The sequence below is a fragment of the Arachis hypogaea genome, chromosome 5, assembly GCF_003086295.3.
Source record: "Arachis hypogaea cultivar Tifrunner chromosome 5, arahy.Tifrunner.gnm2.J5K5, whole genome shotgun sequence".
In the NCBI taxonomy this organism is placed as follows: domain Eukaryota; kingdom Viridiplantae; phylum Streptophyta; class Magnoliopsida; order Fabales; family Fabaceae; genus Arachis; species Arachis hypogaea.
This window is the reverse complement of record NC_092040.1, coordinates 79,164,515-79,170,324: the sequence shown is the minus strand read 5'-3', so window position 1 is coordinate 79,170,324 and position 5,810 is coordinate 79,164,515. Positions and strand designations below refer to the sequence as shown.

Genomic DNA, 5,810 nt, shown 5'->3' with positions numbered 1-5,810 from the left:
TCTGGACACCACTAACTGGGGACTCTAGCAAAGCTGAGTCACAATCTGAAAAGGTTCACCCAGTTATGTGTCTGTGGCATTGATGTATCCGGTGGTAATACTGGAAAACAAAGTGCTTAGGGCCACGGCCAAGACTCATAAGTAGCTGTGTTCAAGAATCAACATGCTTAACCAGGAAAGTCAATAACACTATCCAAAATTCTGAGTTCCCAGAGACGCCAATCACTCTGAACCTCAAAGGAAAAAGTGAGATGCCAAAACTATTCAGAAGCAAAAAGCTACAAGTCCCGCTCATCTAATTAAATTAATATTCATTGATATTCTGGAATTTATAGTATATTCTCTTCTTTTATCCTATTTGATTTTCAGTTGCTTGGGGACAAGCAACAATTTAAGTTTGGTGTTGTGATGAGCGGATAATTTATACACTTTTTGGCATTGTTTTTATATAGTTTTTAGTAAGTTTGAGCTACTTTTAGGGATGTTTTCATTAGTTTTTATGTTAAATTCACATTTCTGGACTTTACTATGAGTTTGTGTGTTTTTCTGTGATTTCAGGTAAATTTTGGTTGAAATTGAGGGACTTGAGCAAAACTCTGAAGAAGGCTGACAAAAGGACTGCTGATGCTGTTGGAATCTGACCTCCCTGCACTCGAAATGGATTTTCTGGAGCTACAGAACTCCAAATGGCGCGCTCTCAACGGCGTTGGAAAGTAGACATCCAGAGCTTTCCAGCAATATATAATAGTCCATACTTTATTCGGATATTGACGACGTAACTTGGCGTTGAACGCCAAGTACATGCTGCTGTCTGGAGTTAAACGCCAGAAAAACGTCATGATCCGGAGTTGAACGCCCAAAACACGTCATAACTCGGAGTTCAACTCCAAGAGAAGCCTCAGCTCGTGGATTAATCAAGCTCAGCCCAAGCATACACCAAGTGGGCCCCGGAAGTGGATTTATGCATCAATTACTTACTCATGTAAACCCTAGGAGCTAGTTTATTATAAATAGAACATTTATCTATTGTATTAGAGATCTTTGATCACTTTAGGTCTTTGATCATTTGGTCTTGTGACCACATGGGGGGGGGGGGGGGGGCTGGCCATTCGGCCATGCCTGAACCTTTTACTTATGTATTTTCAACGGTGGAGTTTCTGCACACCATAGATTAAGGGTGTGGAGCTCTGCTGTACCCCAAGTATTAATGCAATTCTATTTTCTTTTATTCAAATCTCTCTTATTCTTATTCCAAGATATTCATTCGTACCCAAGAACATGATGAATGTGATGAATAAGTAACCCTCATTATCATTCTCACTTATGAACGCACGTGATTGACAACCACTTCCGTTCTACATGCAACAGAGCTTGAATGTGTATCTCTTAGAATCCCCAACAGAATCTTCGTGGTATAAGCTAGATAGATGGCGGCATTTATGAGGATCCGGAAAGTCTCACCTTGTCTGTGGTATTCCGAGTAGGATCCTGGGAATCCGGAAAGTCTCACCTTGTCTGTGGTATTCCGAGTAGGATTCCGGTAATGAATGACTGTGACGTGCTTCAAACTTGCAAGTGCTGGACGTTAGTGACAGACGCAAAAGAATCAAGGGGTTCTATTCCAGTAGGCGCAGGAACCAACCAGTGATTAGCCGTGCTGTGACAGAGCGCGTGAGCGTAGTTTTCACTGCGAGGATGGGATGTAGCCATCAACCATGGGTGATGCCTCCAGACGATTAGCCATGCGAGTGACAGCCGCATAGGATCATTTTCCCGAGAGGATTGAAAGTAGCCACCGCTGATGGTGAACCCCTATACACAGCTTGCCATGGAAAGGAGTAAGAAGGATTGAGTTGAAGCAGTGGGAGAGCAGGCGTCCTTGAGCCATACAGTATCTCTATTCGCTTATCTAAAATTCCCACCAATGAATCTGCATGAGTATTCTATCCCTTTTATTATTTATTTTCTTATTTCTATTTTCGAAAACCCATAAACCAATTTAATCTTCCTAACTGAGATTTACAAGGTGACCATAGCTTGCTTCATACCAACAATCTCTGTGGGATCGACCTTTACTCACGTAAGGTTTATTACTTGGACGACCCAGTACACTTGCTGGTTAGTTGAACGGAGTTGTGTCCACTCGTGCCAATTTCAAATTCCATAAAAGTACAACTTAAAGAATAGTGATCACAATTTCGTCCACCAATTAGGTAATTTTATTTTATGTTTAAGCTTTTTACTTTTCAAAAATTTTTCAAAAATACAAAAAAACATTTCTATTTTGTTCTTCAGAGTTTTTAAGAATGGATTCTAGAGTTTCATGATGATTTGTTGAAGTATGGCTGGCTGTGAAGCCATGTCTAATCTTTTGGACCGAGGTTTCAACTTATCATCACAAGAGCTTGTTGATTTCTATCAATTTTGCTGTTGTGAGCAATGATCTGCTAAAGCTGGTTGGCCATTGGCCATGTCTAGTGTTTTGGACCGGAGCTTTCACTGAAAGCTTGGCTGGTTGTGAAGCCATGTCTAATTCCTGGACCGGAGTCTTAGACTAGCATTGCAATGATTCCTGGAATTCTCATTAAGAATTTTGAACCCTTGTTTTTCTTTTCCACTCAATTTTCGAAAAAGCACAAAAAAATTTATAAAATCATAAAATAAAAAATATTTTTATGTTTCTTGTTTGAGTCTAGTGTCTAATTTTAAGTTTGGTGTCAATTGCATGTCTTTATTCTTCTAATTTTCGAAAATTACATGCATTATGTTCTTCATTGATCTTCAAGTTGTTCTTGATGATTTCCTTGCTCTGAACTTTAAATTCTCTTGTCTTGAGTGTTTTATTGTTTCTCATACGCATTCTCAATTTGTTAGTGTCAATAGTATATAAACTTCTAAGTTTGGTGTCTTGCATGCATTGTTTATTTGATCTTAGTGGCATTTTGATTATTCCTCATCATTAAAAATTCAAATTTTTTTTTTAATTTGTGTCCTTTCAAGTCAATAATACAGAGAATTGAAGATTCAGAACATGCAACAGAAGAATTACACAGAAAAAGCTGGGCGTTCAAAACGCCCAGTGAAGAAGGAAAACTGGCGTTTAAACGCCAGCCAGGGTACCTGGCTGGGCGTTTAACGCCCAAAAGGGTAGCATTTTGGGCGTTAAACGCCAGAATGGATACCATTCTGGGCATTTAACGCCAGGATGTTACAAGAGGGAATATTTTGTTTTTAATTCAAATTTTTTTTCAAGTTTTCATAATTTTTCAAAATCAAATCTTTTTCAAACCATATCTTTTCAATCATATCTTTTCCAAATCAATTTCTTTCCATCCTCAAAAATACTTGGCTACAATTAATGATTTGATTCAACATTTCAAGTATGTTGCCTTTTCTGTTAAGAAAGGTTTAATGTTTGAATCATATCCTTTAAATTTCTTGTTAGCCAAGTCATTAATTTTAAAAATCAAATCTTTTTGAATTGTTTCTCAATCATATCTTTTCAATCATATCTTTTTAAAACCATAACTCTTCAATCATATCTTCTTAATCACAACTTTTTCCAAATAATTTTCAATCTTTTTGATTTCTAATTTCAAAATCTTTTTCAAAAATTACTTTATTTCTTTCCCAACTTTAATTTTCGAAAATCATTCTTCAATTTTTCAAAAATTTCTTCAAAATATTTTCATTTATTTTCGAAAATTCTTCCCCTCTTCTCACATCCTTCTATTTAAGGACTAACACTCCTCCACTATCAACAATTCGAACTCTATCTCTCTTGATAAGTTCGAATTCTTCTTCTTCTACCTCCTCCTTCTATTCTTCTTTTCCTCTGACATCTCAAGGAATCTCTATACTGTGACATAGAGGATTCCATATTTTCTTATTTTCTTCTCTTTCATATGAGCAGGAGCAAAGACGAAAGCATTCTTGTTGAGGCTGACCCTGAACTTGAAAGGACCTTGAAGCGAAAGCTAAGAGAAGCTAAAGCACTACTCTCTGTAGAGGACCTAACAGAAATCTTCAAACAAGAAGAAGACATGGCAGCCGAAAACAACAAAAATACCAACAATGCAAGGAAGGTGCTGGGTGATTTTACTATACCTACTCCCGACTTCTATGGGAGAAGCATCTCTATCCCTGCCATTGGAGCAAACAACTTTGAGCTTAAGCCTCAATTAGTTTCTCTAATGCAACAAAATTGCAAGTTCCATGGACTTCCATTGGAAGATCCTCATCAGCTTTTAGCTAAATTCTTGCAAATCTGTGACACTGTCAAGACCAATGGGGTTGATCCTGAGGTCTACAGACTTATGCTATTCCCTTTTGCTGTAAGAGACAGAGCTAGGATATGGTTGGACTCACAACCTAAAGAAAGCCTGAACTCTTCGGAAAAGCTAGTCAATGCCTTCTTGGCAAAGTTTTTTCCACCTCAAAAATTGAGTAAGCTTAGAGTGGAAGTCTAAACCATCAGACAGAAGGAAGGTGAATCCCTCTATGAAGCTTGGGAAAGATACAAACAATTGATCAGAAAGTGTCCTTCTGACATGCTTTCTGAATGGAGCATCATAGGTATCTTCTATGATGGTCTGTCTTAACTGTCCAAGATGTCATTGGACAGCTCTGCTGGAGGATCTCTTCATTTGAAGAAGACGCCTGCAGAAGCTCAAGAACTCATTGAAATGGTTGCAAATAACCAATTCATGTACACTTCTGAAAGGAATCCTGTGAACAATGGGACAAATCAGAAGAAAGGAGTTCTTGAGAATGATACTCTGAATGCCATACTGGCTCAGAACAAAATATTGACTCAGCAAATCAATATGATTTCTCAAAGTCTATCTGGAATGCAAGCTGCGCCAGGCAGTACTAAGGACGCTTCATCTGAAGAAGAAGCTTATGATCATGAGAACCCATCAATGGAAGATGTGAATTACATGGGAGAACCCTATGGAAACACCTATAATCCTTCATGGAGAAATCATCCAAATCTCTCATAGAAGGACCAATAGAGACCTCAACAAGGTTTCAACAACAATAATGGTGGAAGAAACAGGTTTAGCAATGGCAAGCCTTTTCCATCATTTTCTCAGCAACAGACAGAGAATTCTAAGCAGAGCCACTCTGACTTAGCAACCATGGTCTCTGATCTAATCAAAACCACTCAAAGTTTCATGACTGAAACAAGGTCCTCCATTAGAAACTTGGAGGCACAAGTGGGTCAGCTGAGTAAGAAAGTTACTGAACTCCCTCGTAGTACTCTTCCAAGCAATACAGAGGAGAATCCAAAAGGAGAGTGTAAGGCTATCAACATGGCTGAAATTGGAGAGGAGGAAGAGGCAGTGATTGCCACTGAGGAAGACCTCAATGGACATCCACTGGCCTCCAATGAGTTCCCTAATGAGGAACCATGGGAATCTGAGGCTCACACTGAGACAATAGAGATTCCATTGGATTTACTTCTGCTATTCATGAGCTCTGATGAGTATTCTTCCTCTGAAGAGGATGAAGATGTCACTGAAGAGCAAGTTGCTAAGTACCTTGGAGCAATCATGAAGCTAAATGACAAGTTATTTGGTAATGAGACATGGGGGGACGAACCCCCTTTGCTCACCAAAGAACTGGATGACTTGACTAGGCAGAGATTACCTCAAAAGAGACAGGACCCTGGGAAGTTCTCAATACCTTGTACATTAGGCACCATGACCTTCGAGAAGGCTCTGTGTGACCTAGGGTCAAGCATAAACCTCATGCCTCTCTCTGTAATGGAGAAGCTAGGGATCTTTGAGGTACAAGCTGCAAGAATC

At 38.9% G+C, this 5,810-nt stretch overlaps 1 non-coding gene across 1 annotated transcript; it reads right to left on the bottom strand.

Annotated features, from left to right (window-relative positions):
* Positions 1–4,448: 4,448 nt before the first annotated feature.
* Positions 4,449–4,556, bottom strand: LOC112804413 (small nucleolar RNA R71). Its single transcript, XR_003203023.1, has one exon. It is a non-coding gene; the product is annotated as a small nucleolar RNA R71 (small nucleolar RNA).
* Between the last annotated feature and the right edge of the window lie 1,254 nt (positions 4,557–5,810).